This window comes from Hibiscus syriacus, unplaced genomic scaffold (assembly GCF_006381635.1).
Source record: "Hibiscus syriacus cultivar Baekdansim isolate YM2019G1 unplaced genomic scaffold, ASM638163v2 tig00117016_pilon, whole genome shotgun sequence".
Lineage (NCBI taxonomy): Eukaryota > Viridiplantae > Streptophyta > Magnoliopsida > Malvales > Malvaceae > Hibiscus > Hibiscus syriacus.
Genome location: NW_024063525.1, coordinates 3,321,936 through 3,346,169, shown reverse-complemented (window position 1 = coordinate 3,346,169; position 24,234 = coordinate 3,321,936). Strand labels below are relative to the sequence as shown.

The 24,234-nt window shown below is 34.4% G+C and overlaps 1 pseudogene; it reads left to right on the top strand.

Annotated features, from left to right (window-relative positions):
* The first annotated feature begins 7,637 nt into the window (after positions 1–7,637).
* LOC120195611 lies at positions 7,638–24,234 on the top strand (annotated as a pseudogene).

Below are 24,234 nucleotides of genomic sequence, written 5' to 3'. Positions count from 1 at the left end.
GACTTTTCTTTGATTACGCTCCCCAAATCTCTCATTTTGAGCTCACTTTAAAGCTTTGGCCGAATTCACTACCTCTTGGAATGGAGAGAGGTTTAGTGCTAACAATAACTCTTTAAATCGAGGGCGTAAACCCTCCACAAACCAATCACAGGAGTCTTTTTCCATAGGGACCAACTCCGTTGCAAATCTGCTCAGCTTGTTGAACTTGCATTCAAACTCATACACAGTGAGATTCATATTTCTTTTAAACCAATCATAATAACTTAAGCTGAAAGAAACACCTAATTCACCATTTCAGGTGCACTAGTATCAGTACTCCTCTTACAATATTGATACTTCCCTTTTATGGTATCGATACCCACTTCAGTACCGATACCATTTTGGCATTGTGGAATTTTAAACTTGATAATGGTATCGATACCTTACCCTTGGTATTGATACCCCCATTTCAGTATCGATACCTCCATCTATCAGTACCGATATTGATCCTCGAATTCAAACTGGTTTTGCTTTGAAGTATCGGTACTGTTCTTCCAGTACCGATACTCTTGCCTAGAAATTACCCTATTTATTTCGAAATTTAACCAAAACTTACCCAAATCTCCTACTTTTATCTTCTTTCATTCCATTAAACTCAACTTCACTCATCAAAACCAACTTATCTCCATTTAATACTCCTAAATATCCAAAATCTCACTAGAACACTTAAATCTCAAAATCATACCATATTTTCAAACATGTTCTTAATCATTTCCAATCCTTCTAACTCCTTAATTAGACCCTTGGAAAGTTAAATTTATCAATAGAAATCTAAAAACTAAACCATATCAACAATTCCCTAAAAACCCATTATACATATTCATCATTATTTCACTCATCTTTTGGTTTTAATCAACCATAATATTTCCTTAAGCTTATATATCACCCCAAGCCTTCAAAACCAAACCAAAATTTGAAGAAACAAACAACTTGAATTAATTTACTTTTGAAAGGGAGCTCACAGGAATAGAAGATAACAAAGAGGTTCTAGATTTTTCTTTCCTTCATTCCTTTTACCACACATGATATATATCCCTTAAAAAGGAATATAAAAATTCCTTTCATTCAAAAAGACCATAATGCCCCTCCAATATATCCTCTTTGATAACAAGTCCTAATCAAAATTTATAAAATTAGTCCTTAAACTTTTTAATTCATTCAACTTAAACCATTAAATTTTGAAAACTTCTCTCAGTTTGAGTCCACGAAATGACATTGATATTCTTCATTAAAATGTTTTCAAAGATTTAATTATTCTTCGAGGCTTCATGAAAAGTTTTGCAACTCAAACGCGTATTGAGAAAATCGACGATAAATTTAGACACCACATGCACAAGAATTTTGGATAGCACTTCTCTTGGGAATAACTCCATAATATTACTACATATTTTTCCCATTTTTTGGAACATGTTGAGAATACCTTAGAAATGGACCCATATTTATAAAAGTCATCGCTCCTTTTCCAAGGCAAGTAATTGATGGTCCTTATGTTATACAGGACGCGAGGTCTGTTGAAAATATGTGACTTTCAAATCGAATAAAATCCAATATGTCAGAAAGGATCTCGCGTTTAGCAAACTGTGAGGTCCAAGCTTTTCCAGCCCATCATTCAAACCTTGTTTATATGAATGTTCGAGGTATTTTACTGGGTCGTAAATTGGAAAATGTTCGTACTTTCTAAGATTAGTGGCATAATATTTGAACTTATCCTTCAGTTAGGTCTAATATTGTCACATACGATACATTATAAATGGGGTAAAAATCGCGTTCAAAATGATTCCAAAGCTTGGTTTGTGCATAAAGAACAAGCTAAAATGGCTTGATAGGCATATTCGTGGACTATTTTCGGGAAGTTAATCAAAACTTTTGTGTAATTTTTTAGCTTAGAGGCGTAGTATTGCAACTTATCTCTCAATTGAAATTGATATTAGCACATACAAGAAATTGTAAGAGGGATACAAATCATATTCAAAATTGTACCAAAAGAAATTAAAAACTGATTAATTCTGTAAATAACTTGCAGTGGCATAAACAACTCCAAAATTATCTGGATTTGTTGATGAACTTATCAATGGATATCATAGCATGATCTTAATATTGAGGAGAAGTAGATGTTGCCACCAGAAGAGGATGTATTTATAATAAACGAATACAACACACCAAAGAAACCCAGCTGGCATCTATAAAAAACAGTGTTGCAAATGAGAAACTTCATCTAAGAATTGTGTTCTTGGTATCGCCGGTACCAAGTAAACAACTCTAAATAATATTAGAAGTTGTTGAGGCACTTATGGTGCCTTTCATATCACGGAGAAGAAAACAATGCCACCGAAAGAGGATGTCTTGTATAAACGGATATGAGAACACAAAAAACCTCAAAAGAGAGATACTAATACACTAGAGATACTTAATGGGTGTTTGCTTGATCCTAATAGAGAATACCACGTAAACAACTCCAAGTAATATCCGAAGCAGTTAAGGCACTTATGGTTCATATCTCAACAAGGAGAAGAAAACGATGTCACTAGAAGAGGATGTCTTTTATAAACTAGAAGTTTTCTAAGAAGGGATAAATCATTTATGAAGGGAGCAGAAGGTTTTAAAGATGGTTAAGTTTGGTAGAATAAAAAAAATTAAATAGGCAAGTACCTCACGTCGTGAAGATTCGTCTTGATGTTGTGTGGCTTCGATCAATGGTTTCGATCATTTTATGGGGTATACGATATGATCACATGACAACGAACTTGGTTGAGGCAATCAATTCATCACTGAAGGGAGTGTGACATTTGCATATTATTTTCGTTGTTAAAGTGACATATAATCGATTGACAATCTTGTTTGCAACCTTGGCAAAGCAAGCAATTGACTAGATGGAAGGTGGCCACACAGTCCACCTAGACCTTCACACAAAATTGCAAACCTTTATGCAACATTCAAACACGATGAATGCAACATGCATCTCTCGCAAACAAAATAAATTTTGTGTTTTGAGATATTCGAGGTCATTGGAAGGCATACAACACAACACATACGTGGTTAATTTACGAGAAAGAACCTATGACTGCAGAGTGTTCCAAACATTCAAATACCCGTGTGTGCACACCATTTCTGCTTGTTCTTTTGTATGGATTCACTATATGCAATTCTTCAATCCGATATACTTACTTGAAATCGTATTCAATGTTTATTAATATGAGTTTCCTCCCATTGGAAATGAAAGGGATTCGAAGCAAGTTGATGATGAACCTACAATATGGCTATATTTTGCACTACGATGAGAAAAAAATATCGTCCACGATGAACTTAAATTTATTGTGATGAGGATTTGGTCGAACATCAAGAAAAAACCGGATAATCAAAGCTATGCACTATCTGTAGTAATCCTGGACACATGTAGAAAAAATGTCCTAATCGGTCATGCCCTCGTACCGATTAATTGTGCTTTTTCATTGTACTACTTGAAATGAAAAATTAAATAATCTTTTAAAAACTTTATTGTAATGTTTTGTATGTGTCGATACTAGCCTTAATTAATACTAGCCTTAATTGAAACATAAATACTAATATTACATCTCTAACTTATAAATTACTCAAAATTTCATACAACAATGTCTCGTATATGTCGATATTACCCTTGATTGAAAGATAAGTATCAATAATACGCCTTTAATCTTATAAATTACAAAAATTTTCAGACTAACTACATGTGATAAATTGCTGAAACGATTCAATAACTTGTCTACCTCACGTTTGTTATAACGTGAGGCCATTTAACCTAATATTAAATTGTATTCTCTGAAAAGTGTTTCCATGTTGGAGGAGTCCTGCAACTTATAAAATGCGAGGGTATTACACACATTTTGTAGGACGCGAGGTAGTCCCACATGTGTAGTTTGGAGGGTATTTTTCCAATTAATGCCATTTGGGGTTATTTGTCTAATAAATGTTTTTTTAATAAAAACGCCAAATGATTGTGGGATATTAATTGACTTGCATGTCGTGCCTGCATTGGTTGTAAGGTGAAGAAGGTAAAGAGGTTAAGTATTGGATTAGTAACATGATTTGATCAAGTTGATCAGGGTGAAATTTTAACGTCAGATTTTGTGGGGCGCCGAAGTGTTGTTTCTTAAGAGTTATATTCGTTTGTTTGTTGTTGTTCGACGAGAATGAGATCATGTGACATTGGATATCTTGATAGTATTGTCGACGACTTGACATTAGCATGTGTCATTTGGATGATGGTAGATGGATCGTCTTGGATCGCAGAATTCTTATAGATATGTATGGTTTCTTCCCGCTAGAGATTGACTTGATGTTGTAACAATGGAATTATGAGGCTTCATGGTGCATCAACCTTAGAATCTCATTGTTCGATTCGAGTGAATTTTAACGACAAATATTTTTAGAAGAGGAGATTTTTAACCCCCATATTTTTGCGTTAACGCGTGGAGGTTAACACTAGAGGTTTATGGACCGAGGTGAGTTTGTATTTGAAATCGTTGGGTCGAAGGTGGGTCTAATTGGATGCAATTTGGATAATTGATCATAAAAGAGAGTTTTTATTAGAGATCAAATGACGAGGGACCATATGACTAATTTACCCATTTTTAAAAATGAGACAAATTTTTTAGGATTCTTACTTATTTTGGACGTAAGTTATGCGGTGGAAGAGCAAAAAAAAAATAATTGCTCTCATCCTTTTATTCTCTTCTCTCTATGGCTTTATAACTCAAAGGTATAAGCTTTGCTTCTTGCTTAGTGAAATCAAATTCAAGGAAGCTAAGTTTCAGTTTTAGTATTCGTTGGAAAACAATTCAAGCTTCATATCTCCAGTAGAGATGGTATTGAGATACAGAAGGGTTTTACGGAGATTTTAAACCCTAGAGCTTATCTAGAGGATTCTAGATTATTTTCAGTGTTTTTGGAGCGTCTATACTCCTTTTAAGTTCCTAATCATGTTGAGAATTCATCCTATGCTTGTTTGTTTAGAGCAAAAGCATGGAGAACCATCCATTGAAGGAGGTGAAGGTAGGGGCAGACACATAAATTTATGTCGGGTTACGAACTTAAGAAGTTATATTAAAAATTTTAGAGATGTGGAGTAATAAAACTTTAGAGGTGTGAAATTAGATCATCAATAGAAAATACAAAAAAATATATCTAAAATATAAGAAAATTTGAAATTTTTTTAGGAACGACTGCACCCTAGCACCCTTTTTGGTCCATCCCTAGGTGAAGGAGCTTGGTGGTGGCCAAATAAATAAACCTTATTGCAAGATTCTAATAGTTTGTGATATCATAACATTCATAAATGTGATGTCTTATGGGTTGTTCTAGCATTGTAAGATATATCGAGTGTTATGCATGATTTATGACTTAGATGAAGAAATTATTGTTGACCATGTGTTTTATGATGCTAGATGCCCCCATGTTACCCCATGAGCCGTAGGAATCAACTTAGGTTTAAATTAAAGTGTTTGGGAGGGTTTTAGAGTGATTCCCAAACTTAAAATTATTCATTTGTTGGATTAGATGTCGATACATGAAGAACAATATTGATACCAAAGATATATCGAGTGTTATGCATGATTTATGACTTTAGATGAAGAAATTATTGTTGACCATGTGTTTTATGATGCTAGATGCCCCCATGTTACCCCATGAGCCGTAGGAATCAACTTAGGTTTAAATTAAAGTGTTTGGGAGGGTTTTAGAGTGATTCCCAAACTTAAAATTATTCATTTGTTGGATTAGATGTCGATACATGAAGAACAATATTGATACCATATAAATTGATGCATGGAGTCGAATTAATGGTTTATTTGTAGGGTTGAGCATTCTTTGAGTTGAATCGAGTTAAAATTTGAGTTATTCGAGATGACGAGTCCTATTTTATAACTCATACTTTATTTAAAATCTTTTGAGTCAAGTTGTTAGAGCTTTTGTTTAAATTTAATTATAAATATTTACAATATTATGATATTATTTTATTTCAATTTAACAGTTTTCTATAATTATATACAATGCATATATATTTCTTTGTACTTTTCATATGTGTTATACATATATCATACAAAGTTGAGGGGTTAGACTCAAACTTGAAAATCAATATACTAATTACTAAAAGTTTTGAGTTATTCAAGTTTTATTTTATAACTCGACTCAAATTTGAAATTTTTTTCCAGTCGATTCGAGTTGAGTCAAGTCGAAAAGATCGATTTTTCGAATTGAGTCGAGTTTTGTTCATACCTATTTATTTAGATAAATTTATCACTTTGAAGGACTTAATTAAATTTATCAAAATTCTATGTGAACTTTTTTATTAGTCTAGGTGAAGCCTTGGAACTGGAAGGATAAAAAAATAACCACAGTTGATTAAATGGTCTATTTTAATAAATTTATGAATTGAATTTGCACGTTAAAAATAACTTAGTTGATTACTTCAAGGTTCTTAAAGGAAGATTAAGAGAGAAGAGAAAGGAATCTAATGGATGAATGTTCAGATGGAATGTCTAAAGAATGACAACCTAATTCAAGGTTAAAGAATTACAAAGAAAGAATATAATCAAAAATCTTATAAAAAACATAATATTTTTTGTTGGAAGTAATTTAAAATATTAATTTTTCTTAACATTTTTCGGTTGCATACTTTTTTCATAATATTTGTGGTTAGTAATCGAAAATTTAATACTATTCATAACATTTTCGATTGAATTGAAAATATTAAAAAATTAACATTTTAAGTTACGCTCAACTGAAAATATTACAACTTTCGTAACCTTTTCTGTTTAACCTTAAATTAAACCGAGTACACATGATGTGTACAACAGAACTTCCCATGTAAAGATGATGTGTTCTAAAGTATGTTGACAAAGCAACAATTATTTTATAGTAGTTTTTTACTTTATATTTTTTAATTCGTCAACTGCGAGTCAAGGGATTTTTTGCTGGTATTATATATGATGAATGAATTTTTTACATCATCCATAAATTATAATATATCATCTTATTTGGTGAGGCAAATAAAATATCAAAGGAATTATAAACAAATTTTAATTTTTTTATAAATAAAGTGACATATAACAATTATATACAATACCGTACTTATTAAATAAGATAATATATCGTGATTCATCAATGAAAGTCATGAACTGACTGTACATTATATAATCCCAACTTTTATTTCCCTCTTATAACAAGTTCTAAATCCTCCGAAACAATTGGCGGCAATGTCTCCTCCTTTCAAACAGATCAAAGAAAAAAATCATTTAATTATTTTCCAAAAAAAATTTAAGAAATTTTGATGAAAAAAACTTCCACGGTTAATGAACTCAAAGACCCAGAATTTATTGTGTATCGTTATGAATCTTTGTCATTTGACGGTTTAAGAGTATTGAGGATTGAAAGTTATTTTATAAGTAACCTAAATGAATGAAAGCCAACTTGGGGATGATGAAGATCGCTGACACCAGACTGCCAACTCTCCTGAAAACTCCTTCAAAAATGACAAGAAAAAGAAGGTATATTATTATACTTTTTGATTTTGTGCATGGCCAAACAATTGTTTCTATATTTGATTTGATTTGTTTAATTTTGCAATGGGTTCAAGTTCAATATTGCAAAGATTTTTTCTTCAAAGAGACGAGGTAGAGGAGGCTCAGACGATGATTTTGCGTCACCAGATTGTGATACAATTTCTGCCGGTATCACCCTCATCAGACTATCAATTTTCCTATTCTTTTTCGTTTCTTTTTAAAGTATTTTATGGGTTAGTAGATTTGGAGAAGAAGATTAAGATTGCATCGACGAGAAAGGACTTTTTGGAAGCCTCTTCTTGGATTAGAAGAAATTTCTTAGGTATGATTAGTGTATTAGGTGCAATTAATCCTAATTTCATCCGAGGATGTGGTTATGAAATTGTTTATATATAATATATAAAATAAATATGTCACTTGAACTCAAATGTGTGTCAATACAATGATGTGTTTGACGAGGATTTATTCAATGTTTCTATGTTTTTAGTAGTCTGGGTGATTACAAGATAATATTTGTTTATAATTTTTCTTATTCATTGACAATGCACATATCTTTACAAAAGCAGTTGTTTGAACCCAAATCCTCTGAAGGGGAATAACATTCCTTTTTACCGTTGTGACAACTTAATGAGTTCTGTTTTTTATACATTTGGAGGGTCGATTTTGAAAATAATGTCTATACTTATGTTTAGAAATGTGTTAGACATAAATACATCAAGAAAAATGAAATGTTGAAGCAACATAGACAATAATAGTGTGTTTGACAACTTTCATTTCTTATGCCATCGTCAAGGAGACTAAGTTGTTGTTATCTAGTGTAGAACTTTGGAAGCTTACCTAACAAGAAATAGCTTGATTTATTAGCTAGATATTATAAATTTAGATGGGGGGGAATCTAAATAGATCAATGGAAGTACCAGTTCTGAATTGGCCTTTATCATTGACAAAGTTGATGGTATTAGAATATAGAACTGGGAGAGGAAAAACGAAAAATAATGTACATCTTGTTGCTACTTCTTATCTACTTTCACAAAGAAGGGGAAGTGGCGGGTTGCTCGAAGGGCTGAATCTCTCAAATTTCGAGTGTTCCATGGCTTCAGTGACTGAAATTCGAGATTTTCGGTATGGATTCTATGTCGTGGTTTGAAGTTGTTATTTTACGTTGATTATGCCTATGTTACATCTTACAGCAGGAAAATCCCATTGTTGAGCTTGCAATATTTGTTGCAACCTGGAATGTGGGAGGGAAGACGCCCAACAGTGACATGAACCTGGAAGATTTCTTTCTAAGGGAGGGCTTTGCAGATATATATATTTGTGGGTATGATTGACTCGGAATTTTGTTCTTTTTTAGTTTCTGGTCTGTTGTGGCATTGCAGCTTAATATATCATGGACACAAGTTTAAGATCTATTCTAGAAAGATTAACTTGGAGATACCATTAGCAAGATGATACGAAAGATAGTGTCAATTTGTCATTAGTTGCTTGATTTTGTTTCCAGATTCATACTGCTTTCTGGCTTCTGCAGTGAGAGTTTTTGGAGCTTGTTTTCCAATTAGAATATTGATATCCCAGGTTTCAAGAAATTGTTCCACTCAACGCTGGAAACGTTCTAGGAAGTGAAGACAATGAACCGGCTACCAAATGGATGGCTCTTATAAACCAAGCACTTAACAAGCCGCGTCACAGTCCCAAGCACACGTCTGCGGACACTTACAATGATTCAAAAAGCACCAATACTAATGCCTGCAAGGAATTGAAATCACCAACCAATCCTCACATTTTCGATAAACAAGTGCTCAAAATCCTTTGTAAGAATTTCAGGGCTGGGAGTAACCTTCTCAAGACTTGCAACTGCCCTGTTGACAACACGCATTGGGAGAACAGAAGGCAGAGGGTTGTTCGGGGTTTAGCAAATGATCTAGATCTTAGTCCCTTACCTGTGGGTTACAATACGAGTATCAGAGAGTTGGTTGCACTCTCTGAGATGTTCCCACTTTGTTCAACTGAAGAAATGAGTTACCGCCTTATCACCGACAAGCAGATGGTCGGACTGTTCCTCTCGATATGGGTTCGAAAGGAGTTGATGCCATACATTGGTCATGTCAGATTGTCCTCTGTAGGAAGAGGAATAATGAAACTCCTTGGCAACAAGGTTAGCATATAAATGATGATGATTTGATCTTCTCAGTTTTATTATATTATGATCAATTATATTCTCGAGAATAAATAGTCAAATATTTTCAGGGGTGTATAGCAGTAAGCATATCGTTGCACCAAACAAGCTTTTTCTTTGTGTGCAGTCACTTAGCTTCAGGTGAAAAAGAAGGCGATGAGGTGAAGAGGAATACTGATGTTTCTGAGATTCTCAGGGGCATACAGTTTCCCATCATTTGCAAAACTCCAAATCACCGAGCCCCGGAGAAAATCATTGAGTATGAGTATGTTTGCATTGATATAACCATTGGAGCCTTTTTTATTGAAAAGGAAAAAATATATTGCCATTACGTCTTTGATCTATCAATTGCTAAATATTGCAGCCGAGTAATATTGATGTAAGTTGAATCTACACGCTTTGATGGGAATGAGCAGATGGTCTTATTGTGTCCCGATCTAGGATTGACAAGTACTAATGTCCTTAAATTATAAGTTTGGACTGCAATAAAAATAAGAAAAATAATATTAATAATGGACTTAAGAAATGAATAGTAATCAAAGTAATGAAAATAGAAACAAATGAAATAAAGATATAAAAGAGATGGTTGTGGAAGTATGAAGTTGGTGATGGTCTTGATGAAAGATGTTGATAATGGTTGATGATGAAATGGCAATGGTGGTGATGTATCTCAAACACGCCAAAGAGGAAACTATGCTATGAAACACAATCCTGATCTTCACAAACTTGCTTGAGGGGTGGTGATAGTGTCTTCAACCCACAAGATATCAATCTAAGAATTTAGGAATCAAGATGGAAGGTATGACGCCACAAGTATATGAATTATACTTGCTTAATCGATAAAGTTCACAAAGAACTTTGAAGAGAAATTAACTTACAAGAGTTTGTTTAATATATGAGATGAGATGAGTACAAATAATGGCAAGCCTCTCAATTTATAGGGAATAAGAGGGCTTGGTCGAATGGTTACATAGTGTTTCGGATGGTACATGTCTCTTAATGAAAGTACATAATTAATTGAATAAAGAGATAACTCCTTAAGCTTGGTGTTTGTTCGGCTAACCATTCATGAAGGGGCTTGATGTTTCGACAAAGGGTGAGGGAACATCTCCCTTGGCCGAATGTGCATGTTGGTTCATCTTTGGCGCCATAGACACCTCCCTTGGCCGAATGATGATTTGCCCACTACAGCAAAACTGGCTTTTTACTGCGTTTTTAACCTATAGCGGCATTTTTAAGCGTCGTAAAAAACACCTGCGACGATATGACAAACGCCGCAAAAAGCGCCGCTAAAGATCGTGGTGTTTAGTCACACAAAACGCCGCAATAGGTAGCGATATATAGCGGCGTTTGTCTTATAAACGTCGCAATAGGTGTTAAGGTTTAGCAGTGTTTTTACAAAAACGTCGTAAAATGCGTATGTATATAGCGGAGTTTTTGAGATAAACGCCGCTAATTAGCAACACCTATTCCGGCATTTTTGGGGAAAACGCCGCTAAACTAACACCTATTGCGGCGTTTATAAGACAAATGCCGCTAAATATCGACATCTATTGCGGCGTTTATTGAACAAATGTCGCTATATATCACTACCTATTGCGGCGTTTTGAGGATATAAACGCCGCAAAATGTATATTATATAGCGGCGTTTTTTGTTACAAACACTGCCAAAAAACACATAATTTAAACGATTTAAATATTTTCTTCGATTACCCCAAATCTATTTTTTTTCAACTTGTTCTATTATCCACATCTCATGACATCAATAACATCATCTCTATCCATACACAGCAACATCAAATCCAATATAATAAAAAAAAGTTTTCATTAACGTAATATCAATTCAGTTAAACACGGTTCAGTAACATTAACAGAATGCTATAACATAAATGAGACTATGATGGTGGATTCTAAGGTTGCGTTTTCTGTAACATCTGCATCATTTCATTGAGTCGTTTTTCAAATTCTTCACATCTCTGCTAATATGCTGCTTCTCTCTGTGTTGCCGTTGCTTCTCTCTGTTCTGTCATTGCTTCTCTCTCTGCTTCCAATGCTTCTCTCGTTGCTGCTCTCTCTGCTTCCCTTGCTTCATTTTTGACTTTCATGTTAGCCATTTGTTGATCCATCTCAGCCAACTTTTTTTTTAAACGACTAATTTCTAATTGGGAAGATTGAGACTGTGATGACATGTACTGTGATGAACTGGATCCAAAATATTTGGTGGGAGTAATGACTGATCCTTGACAGCGTACCCGGCCATATTGTTCAGGACCCAAAATGTCATTAATAGCTTGGTTTTCAATGTCATCATCATTAACAAGACCTTGACTCGAAGCAGTGGCATGATACTCTACCCTTTTCTCCCTTAATATTTCCTAATAATAAAGTGAATAATTAATTCAAATAAAAAATGTCATGGTACAGATATAAATAAAGTCATGTAAATTTAAAACCTCTATCCAATAAATGTACCATAATTTCTGCAGCTTCAGCAGTTATAAGAGTGTCATCCTTCTTTGTATGTGTCATGTCGAAGAGTTGGATTCAACCAACTTTAGAACCATATGTATTGTCCTACAATGTACCATAATATAATTACTTTGAGTTAGTGTGTAAATGGAATACAAATAACTATGTGAATAATCTATAATACCTCCTCATTATCTATACAAGCAAAGCTCTTCGATCTAGCCGTGTGCGTAAACTTTTGTTGTTGCCTGCTAGCAACACCAACATGCTCTCGGTCCTACAATGTCAAACAACCACTTTTAATGATGATTTATAATTCGTTAAAATTATTTCTGAAAAATACATCATACATGTCCTTTTTGTGAACTCCAAAATCTGAATGCATCTTTCCATTAGTACCTGAGCATTCCAGGTGAGACTGTTTGTAGCTTCTCTTCATTTATAGAGTATCTATTATAATGATATTATTACCTTAACAAAATCCAACGCTTGATTTTTGTTACTATTAGGCATTTCGCACCATGACTCATAATTGATCGGTAACAGATTCGCATTACGTCCAACTATGCCTAAGTAACCGGATAGAAGACGTGCTTCTGGGCCAATAGGTTGATCGACATCGTTTCTTGAAACTTTGACACAGTGCCCAGGAGGAAGTTGATATAATTCCTTCAACGTTGTACGTCCTCGAGTCTTGCGTGTTCCAGGATTTTCAACTATATAAGAAATTATTAAATTTAAGTTTTGAAAATTAACAAAGTACTAAATAAAGTTTCTAAGATTACCTTGAATTTCTACATCTTCAACAGTTTCAGGAACTTCGAAAGACTCAGCTACAATCGATTCCTCGTTATTTCTTTGTTCATGGTCTTCAGAATCTCGAACAACCAGTAAATCACTTATTTTTCTCCTCGGCATGATATCTGTAATAAACAAACATGTGTAATAAAAAATGAATTAATTAATGAATATATTGAAAGAAAACATGTTAAAGGTTATAACATTATAAATAAATAAATAAATTAAGATCTAAAATCTTACGACATTCTTATGTAATGTCAGTTGTCATAAATATCTTCATCAACGTCCTCCCGAACCCATTGAAATTGTGTTGTATTAGTGATAGTTTCATCTAAGTTTTGCGGTAGTAGAGGTAAACATTCTTATCTTGTTTCAATTTCATCTCTACTTCCATCCTCGATCTCTATCAAGACTCTGGGAGTATTACGGAGCACAACATACCAACTGTCATCTATTGGATCGTGAAAGTAAAATACTTGTTTCACTTGAGAAGAAAATACATATGGTTCATCCATCAACCGTTAACCAATGTGAATTAATCGAGAGAAATTCACCATTGTAAACCCGAATTTATCTCTTTTTATACATCTGTTTACATCAACCCAGTCAGATTGAAACAACACAACCTTTCGTTTTCCATAATAATCTAACTCAATAATGTCCGTAATATTTCCATAATAATCAACCTCTCCCTCCTGTGGATTATTATCCCTAACACTAGCATAACTTGTAGTTGACGAAGTAACTACGACTCCATAATTTTGTGTCCGCCTTAATCTTTCACGAGATTTCGTGTGGAACCTGAACCCATTAATGAGAAAGGCATTATATCTTTTAATTATTCTATTCGGACCTTGAGAAAGCCATTTAACATCTTCACTAACTTCTCTCCCACTCCAAACCTATTACACATGAATGGTGAATTAATTTGCATTGATTTTGATATAAAAAGCAAGACATATATTATTTACAAGTATGTGGAATGATTTAGTTGCTTACCGTCTAGCCTAACCATTCATTAAAAGTTTCTGTGAATAACTTATGTATCTCTCGCTTATGTAATCTTCGGGAGCGTGCGCGAGATCTCAAGACTTCTTAAAACTCACTATAAAGTATATTATATCGTTAAAAAATTATAAATATAAAAGATTAAGAGATTTCATTAGGATTGGGTACGAAAGACTTACGTGCGAAAGGGATCTATTGAATCGTGATGGAAAAGAACATATCGGTGTGCTTGTACCCATGACGTGACATCTAAGTGTGCAATTTCAACTTTCCCTAATGGTTGACCATAACTTCCAAACAAATAATATTGAGGTAAGTCATTAGTACTTAACACATCATTTCGATTTGGTCTATTCCATCTTGTTTCAACATCTTCCAAATATCTAGAGCAAAATGTCATACTTTCCTCTGCCAAATACTCTTCAGCAATTGATCCTTCCGGATAACGCTTATTACGACAGTAAGACTTCAACTTGTCCAGAAACCTATACACCAAACAACATACTACGTAAATACATTTTATTAAAAGGTATAATCAATAGTAATTTGAAACGTATAATTCAATTAACACCTCTCTATAGGGTACATCCATCGATAGAAAACTGGTCCACCAACTCTTGCTTCGTGAGGAAGATGAATTAGCAAATGCACAATAATTGTGAAGAATGAAGGAGGAAATATCTTCTCCAAGTTGCATAAAGTCAAGGCGACTCGATCCTGCAGTTTATCAAGTTCTTCAACCATCAGAACTTTCCCAAAGATGGCTTTCATTATATTAAAAAGCTCAATGATACAAGATGTCACCTTACTCGACATGCAACCGCGAACAGCTACTGGCAGTAAATCTTGCATTAATATGTGATAATCATATGAATTTAAACCATAAAGTCTTCGATCTTTAATACTGACACATCGAGAAATCTTTGATGCATACCCATCTGGGACCTTTATATCCTTCAACACCGTGCAAAACACTTCTTTTTCCTTATTCGAAAGAGAAAAAATAGAAGGCGACAAGAAATATTTTCCATTAGGATGTAATTGCGGATGAAGATTATGTCGAATTCCTATGTCCACTAAGTCAAGTTGACTCTTAAGATTATCTTTAGATTTTCTGCCATCATTCACAATGGTCCCGATAATATTCTCACAAACATTCTTTTCAATATGCATTACATCAAGATTATGTCTCAAAATCTGATTCTTCTAATAAGGCAACTCGAAGAATATACTCTTCTTTTTCCACAAGTCAACCTCATTTGGTTCATCCTCTTCATCAGACTCATCATCACTCTGTTAGTCAACTTCAACCTCTTCATTGACATGCTTTGCCTTTTTCTTTGAGCGTGTACTACTTGGTTGATTCATCTTTCCATAAGTAAATTTGATATTTTTCAATATTCTGAATATTTCAGACCTGATTGTTTGGTCAGGAGCATTTCGAAACTCTTCATCACCATCAAACATATTCTTTTGACATCTAAATCTATGATTATCAGGTAACCACCGACGATGTCCCATATAAGAGAACTTTTTTTCCATTAACCAACCACTTCGAACATGTTTGTGCAACACAACAAGGAAAACCATAACGACCTTTGGTACTCCAACCAGATAAATTTGCATACGCAGGGAAATCATTAATTGTCCATAATAAAGTCGCGCGTAAATTAAAGTTCTCCTTCGTCAATACATCGTATGTTTCGACCCCTTCCCATAACTGTTTCAACTATGCAATTAGTGGCTGCATGTAAATATCAATATCATTTTCGTGGACTTTCTCGTCAGGGATTATCATGGATAAGATGAAAGATGATTGTTTCATGAAAATCCAAGGAGACAAATTGTATGGAACAAGTACAACAGGCCAAGTACTATATGAAGTACTCATGATTTTGAATGGATTAAACCCATCAGTTGCAAGACCGAGCCTGACATTTTGAGGATCTCTCGTAAAACGTGGATACTTGTTGTCAAATGACTTCAAAGCTAAAGAATCCGTAAGATACCATAATAATCCATCATTGGTTCTGCCATCATGATGCCACCTCATAGACTCTGCAGTCTTGGAGGACATAAACAATCTTTGTAGCCTAGGTATGAGAGGTAAATATCACATAATCTTGATCGGTTTCTTTCTTGATCGTGCTTGAGCTTCATCCTTAGTAACATTTTCTGCCTCCCTACTCATCCATCGAGATTTTCTGCATACATGACAAGACTGGACACACCTGAACATGCCCCAAAATGACAAAGCATGCAATTTGCATTTTTCCCCATAATCTTTGTTTTCACAAGTGCACGCTCCGATGTGACAAAGCATGACTGGACACACCTGAACATGCCCCAAAATGACAAGACATGCAATTTGCATTTTTCCCCTTAAATAGGGAGTCATCCATGAACAAAATGTAAAATCCTAAGGAACTAAAATGCTCAAAATCCATAACGAAAATGAAAAAAAACTGAAAGAGAAACAATAATGGAGAGTTAAATACTAGAAAGGTTGGAAGTAGAACATAGCGATGCTCTTGTTATGGAACTACTTGCAAATGCGATGCTCAAAATCCTAACGAACTACTTGCGAATGCGATGCTCTTGTTGGGACCGGAAAAATGACCTGATACAAATTGTGAAAGAATCCTTTATCATACACATTTAGCACATCGAGTTGAGACCATGAACTGATTGCATACACATAATGATATATAATAATCGAATACATCAGATGAGCATCAACAATCAAATGGCAATGCAATGGTTCAGTTGTTACTCAACAAGGAAATAATTTTTTTTTTAAAAATAAACTAACCCTAGGCAAAGTGTTCTTATTGTAACAATTGCAGCAGCTCACCTTATCGGCCTCCTCTCTCGATGGGCATATAGAAAAAGGTTTGATGAAACGGTGGTGACCAACGTATACCAGATAAACTTTCAGAAGATATGTATATGTTTCAGACAGCAAGGCAAATATATGTATGTCTTTGTGTATGGGGACAAATATATGAGCAACATGGAGTATTTTTAAAGATAAATACAATGAATCATACAACATTAGATCCCATGAAAGAATCAAAGTGACATACATAAATACTTACATTATCACAGTCCAATAAGAAGTACCCTAACTTCCTTTGCAAAGTTCATCTTTTGATAGCTTTATACTTATGGCCACTGTCGGGATTCACTAACTGAGCAACATAATTCAGAAGGGAAAAACTATTATCCACCAAAACTTGTTGCAAGCAAAACAATGCTATGACAATCTATGCAAGTATACATGTCGAATAATGTAGTAAACACAATGGCAGATGTCAAACCCACAAAGTAGTAAGCATTATTGTGAAAATAGATGATTTTAGTATTTGTCCATAATTGTTAATCCCATTAGCTAAAAAGATCACAAGCAATCTGGTTCTGATCAGAGAGTCAAATATTTCATCAATAACTAAAGGCAAGCACCATTTCTCAAAAAGTACTAGCAGTATATGGAATAACAACAAATTATAGGCAACAAATGAGTATTTAGTCTTGTGGTATGATTCTAACTGTGGGTTAGAAAGGTATCGATTCAATACTTAGAACGCCCAACTGCTGTTTTTCACTATCTTAGAACCATTAGAACAAAGTATTACTTGTTTACTGACAATCCCGAAAAGCTTCTGCCCTAGTACTACAATCCCACCTCATAGACCCCATATTCTATTTAGCTTTTGCCCTTCATTTTCTTGGAGTGTCCCGGGACATTCATGTCTGAAAAATTGGCACAAGGATATGATCATACACACATATTCGTATTCAATACTCGCATCCAAATAACATAGTCAGATTGTGGTTCTTTTTTATAGCTTTGGTTTACAAATAGAATTGCCAAAACCACCGACCCAAATTGCTGTGTAAAATAGACAGATGGTCATGAAGAATAAAAAAAGAGAGACAAAGAGGGGATTTTATAGGGTAAAGGAGATTACCAATCAAAATGAAAAAAAAAGAATCTACTGACTTTGAAGTTGGGTTGTGAACTGTATGTTACTTGGACTCGGGTGCATGGATCGGATAAAGGTTTAGTTTCTTTAAAGTATCTTAATGTATGTATCTTTGAAATATATAAACACAACACAAGAGAAAAAATGCTTGGTTGTGAACTGTATGTCAAGCAATAAAGTGTGAAAAATAAAAGAAACTGTAGGCCGGGTATGAGGACATTACTGAACTTTGAATTAAAAATTAGTTTGGTTTTGCGTGTATATATATATATATATAAACATAACACAACAGCAAAAATGCTTTAGAGTATTGCAACTGAAAAGCATAAAAAAATGATGTATGCCTCAAAGGTGCAGTATAAAATGTGTAGGCAGCATGCTCAATACAACATTCCAATAAGCATTGTTTGAAAATTTCTCATTACCTATAGATCAAGAAGCTTCCACACAAATTCTGGTTGAAAAACTTCAACCAAAACCAATGCTATTAGATCAGCGTCAGTAACTCTCTGGAAAACCAGTAAATAATATAAACATAGATCAGATGCTCTTCAGTTTTCAGACAACAGTTACTTTTCCCTTCTAAGAATCAGGATATCGTAGAAAACAACTCAACCAAAACAAGAAAGAACTTATAAACACTACTAAGCCAGACATTCATAACCATCTAAGATCTTAAAAGTATATTTTCCAAACTGAGATCATTCAGATCGAAATATTATAACACTTTATTGTACGAAGACCTCAGGGGAAAGAGATCGAAGAGATAATTGAAGAATTTTTTCACCTTCTTTTGTTCGGCTACTCCTTTGATGCTCCATAATATGTTCCCAAGCTGAACATCATCAAGCTCATAACCAAACTGAGGATAACAGGAAGAACTAAGTAATCAGATAAAGCAACGAGAGCTAATTTCATCAATTTTAAACTAACTTTGCGAAAAGCTGGGTATCAAAGAGGGCAAAGGAATGAAGAGAAACAAAACCTAACCTGGGTATCGCGAAAAGCTTCTCGTTTTCGTCGCGAAATTTTTGATCCAAGTATCAAATCAGAGAGAAATCGAAGGGGAAGAAGGGTTAAGAACAAGCTGGGTTGGATTTGGGATTTTAGTTATCGACCCAAGAATGGTGTTGGAAGTGACGACGTTGGAGGCGAAGAAGGTTGGGAGCAGTAAAGGAGATGGTTGTTGTAGTTCTCTGGGTAAATTGTAATCGGCGGGAAGTAGACAAAACATGATGATGAAAAATGGCTAGGGCTAGAGGAGATTTAAAACGGACTTTGCGGCGTTTAATAATACAAATGCCACTGAAGTGTAACCAATTGCGGCGTTTTTAATTAAAAATGCCACTAATATTAAAAACATTTGCGGCGTTTACTAAAAAACGCTACTATATATAATTTTATTGCGGCGTTTTTTGTAAAAACGCCACTAAAGTACAAATCATTTGCGACGTTTGTTACCAAAATGTCGTTATATGTGAACCCTATTACGGTGTTTTTACAAAAACACCGCTAAAGTACTAATATGTTACTGCATTTATTGAAAAAACGTCACTATATGTCTAAAGTTAGTGACGTTTCTATGAAAACACCACTAATGTCCAACTCTTTTGCGGTGTTTGTAATAAAACGCCTCTATAGTGTTACTCTATAGCGGTGTTTTTTGATACAAACGCCGCTAATTACCTTTATTTAGATAAAATTAATTGATTTTAGATATTTCATTTCTACTCTACATCAACTAAATTGACTGATATATGTAGCTTTATCTAATTAATAAAAAATCATACATTTTAATTAAGCCATAAGTTATGCAGAATAAAACTTAACAACAAAATAAATTAAAATTGAAAAACATTAAATTAAATGTATGGTTAAACCTATTGCGGCGTTTGTTGTAAAAAAGCGCCACTATAGATGAACCTATAACGGCGTTTTTTTATATAAACGCCGCAAAAGGTCAGCTATATAGCGGCATTTTTTGATACAAATGCCGCTAAATACTTTGATTTATATAAGATTAACATATTTTAAATATTTAATTTCTGCTCTACATAACATAAATTTACTATCTTGTAGTTTAATCTAATTACCAACAACCATACATTTGAATTAAGCCATAAGTTATGCATAAAATTTAGAAACATTAAAGTTATGCATAAACAGTCTTCACCATATTATTCACTAGAATATATTTAGTTGTGCTCCTTCTTGGGGAAAGGATGTAGGAAAGTTGTTTTCCTTGTTTGACAACGCATCGTTAAGTTTTTCCTCTGTGGAAACTCTATATGGAGAAACTCTTCATCCATTTCACCAAATAAATCCCCTATCTCCAGTTCACCAAGAAGACTCCTTGTGCGCTTCAATGCTTCACTTGAAACAGATAATGACCTTCCACCTACAGTATGAAACTTGATTGGAGGTGGCTTGGGAACTGAATCAAACATTAAAATAAATTTAAATAGATGATATAAACGTTTACTTGGAGTAACAGTAGAGGCAATGTCGTCTTCATTGAGGATAGATACTGCTTTTGCAATTGAAGATTCTTTCAACGCCACAGAGTTACCAAATTCGGTTCTAAACATCAGGTATTTATCCACTCCTCTATCATCATTCTCAATAAGCTTCAAAGATCCTACATGCATACGATCTATGAAATTTGAATGACCGTAGAAAAACAAAATAGCGGCTTAAAGATTTATAGATTATTACCTTCAAGTATGAGATCGGCCATGGAAGGGTATGAAGCAATAGGAGTTCCTTTCGGGTCATCATCGAGTTTCGACGGTGAGACCGGACCGATTGCCTCCCAACGATAATTTGATCCATCGTCAGAGCATATACGCCACGTAGACATTCCTACGATAATTTCTCTTACTCAAGGCACCACCTACTCCTTTTTTTCTCCAATACGTTAGCTTTCTGGGTTTTCCCCATTTTTAGAATACCAACAAAAACAAAAATGAAAAATATCATTAGTGATAAGAGGGATCAAACCGTGCAATTGTGTTATAGTTCGTCGGTCAGAGGGTCGATTTGGTTGTCGGGACATACAAAAGATGACGTCGCTTGGAATCGTGATCAGCATGTTGTTGTACCAGAGAAGAAGCTTTGTGGGAAGAAGAGTTGAAATGATTTTAGGGTTCAGGTAGGAGTAAAGAGAGGACCATATATTTAACATTTTGCAACGTTCTTAAAAAAAGGCCACTATATCACATATTTTTTGCGGCGTTTATACAAAAACGCCACTATTGATTAACACTATTGTGGCGTTTGTCTAAAAACGATGCTAAAGTATTATTTATTACGGTATTTGAGGTATAAGCGCCACTAATTTACCACTATATTGCGGTGTTTGTGATATAAATGCCACTAAAGTACCACTATATTGTGGTATTTGGGCTAAAACGCCGCAAAATTTATTCTCTATTGCGGCGTTTTTACAATAAACGCCACTATTGATTAACCCTTCTGTGGCGTTTGTCTAAAAACGACGCAAAAGTATTCTTCATTGCGGCATTTGATGGAAAAACACCACTATAAACCACCATATTACGGTGTTTTTGGTAAAAACGCCGCTATATGTCTACTCTATGAAGCGTTTGTACAAAAAACCGCTACTAAAGTATCAAATATTGATGAAGCATATTATAACACTTGTATAAAAATGCCGCTAAATGACTACTCTTTTGCGGCGTTTGTTGATAAAATGCCACTATAAATAACTCTATACCGGCGTTTGTGCTATAAACGCCACTAAATTACCACTCTATTACTGCGTTTATTGGAAAAATGTCGCTAAAGTATCATTTGGCGGCGTTTGGATTATAAACGCCGCTATATCCCACAATTTTGTGGCGTTTACTCTCAAAACGCCGCTACATAACACTTTTGCTGTATGGCCTCATAATGTTTGGCCCCATATCTCTCATGTGCAAGGCATGTGGTGTGGTCGAATAGGCATGGAGCTCTATCTAATGTCTCTTGTTGATTTAAGCCTCCAACGAGTGTGATCTCTTCACCACCATGCTCCTTGGTGAAAGGGCATCTTCATGGGCAGCATCTTTCATGAAAGGTCACAATATTTGGGAAAGATAACCCTTCATGCTTGAGCTAGTTATGGTGTGAGGTGAACATTATATGGCAGCTCCTTGTGAAAAGATACCTCTTGAGGTGGCAACTATTCGCGAAAAGATACGATTTCACAAATTTTAACTTAGGACATATTTGAAGTGTCGTAAGTGGTGATGATGATGGTGCAGCTCCCCAGCTGAAATGAGGTCATCTTGTAGCTCAAATCTTCAGCTTAATCCAGCTATGAGCTCACGGGCCTCCGGACAACTTCTCACCAAATGTTCCTTATGCTCTCCTAAACGTCCCCATGTAAGTTTCCTTGCTGTTGCACTCTCCATTTAGCTCCAATATAGCTCCCAAGTTGTGGCCGAAAGTACCTACATTTATAACATAAAGAATAAGTTAAGTATATGAACTATATAAATGTGCATATGATAAAAATGTGAACTATAGGTTATATTAATAACTCATGCATCATATGATAATGAATGAAAATTATTATTATAACTATAGATTGTATGCATGAATATCAATCAATGATGCAAACCATAGTACATAATGAATGAATGCACATGTTATGATAATTCAAGTATAGTATAATATGTAAATGTATGCTCATATATAATGCATAAAGGAGTAAATATATTATAAAGTAAGGTAGAACTCCCTTATATTGAACTTGATGGTTCTTCAATAATGTGAGTATGTTCTGAAGAAAGTTAGTGCTAGACAAGATCACATCAAATATGGCTTGCAGATTTGAATTATCGGGTAGCCTTGAGCTATGAGAAACCAGGAGCTTGTTAGATCAATAATTCTCACCACGTCAGACTCTTGTGCGTGTGATGGGTTGATATATGTCTTAGTTCTAAAGAAAAATCCCTACTGAAACTACTTAAAAGACGGTCAATACATCATTATTGTGAGGCCATGTTTTCGTTTGAGTTAGAATTATGGCTTGCTGACTAAGAAATTCCAAGAAAGAGATTGCATTGGAAATACCAATAGATGGAAATGTCATAAATTTGCATACGATATTCAGCTAATAATGTCAACCCTTTTCATGATTCATGAATATAAGCAATGGTCAATAACAACTACTTTCTGGCATCAATAAATTACAAAAAGTCAGAAGTCGGCCAGCCCTTTTTCTAGATGTTGCTTCCGTGAAAATCTGTAATTGTTATGGTGTCTACCGTAAAAAGCTGTACGATTAATAATAATTCTGATTATAATCTGTGAATATTAGATTGCGGTAGATTTTAATTTAAAATATTATATTGTCTAATTTAAAAAAAAAGTTAATAATTAATAATGATTTTGGTTACAACAAAAAATGTTACATGAGTTTTTTGCTGACAATATTTTAAGTTGCAACCAAAAGAGTTACGTAATTTACATAATTTGTTATGATGAACATAATATTTTTAATTTCAACCTAAAATATTAACCAATTACGCACTTGATAATTTTTTTTATCACAACTAATTAGTCTTTTTTTAATTTTATATTAACTGATTGTATTTTAGACTCCCCACAAATTCTAATGCGGTAAGTCAAAAGTTATGTCTGAATTTAACTAATACTCTCAGTGCATCAAACAGACAACTAAAAAGCAAACAAAAGAGGGAGTGGGTTCAGTGAACTGGTAAAAGTTGCTTTCATGTTTGAACTTGACTGACCTGTTCTTTTAAATTGAATGCAGTTAAATATGGAGAGAGAGAAGCCGGAAGAGTATTCAGTGGTTTCAAAGAGGGACGGTACTGTTTGCTCCTACATACAAGTATTCATATAATTCGGATTCATATGCCGGAGAAAATGGCAAATCCAAGAAGAAACGCCGAACACCTGCATGGTATTTTACATCAATGGTGAACAGACTTAGTTGATTGTTTTTTTATAAACTTGAAGGGTTTTTATTCAGGTGTGATTGGATACTATGGCGCGGTTCTGGCATGGAGCAACTATCATATTTCCGGGGAGAATCCAGATTTTCTGATCACAGACCTGTTTCAGCTGTTTTTCTGTTGAGGTCATAGAAAGAAGGAAATACGATAAATTCAGGAAAGGCTATTCATGTGGTCTAAGGAGATCTGATTATGAAGAATGCATACCTCGAAGGCATAGTTTCTATGACCACTAA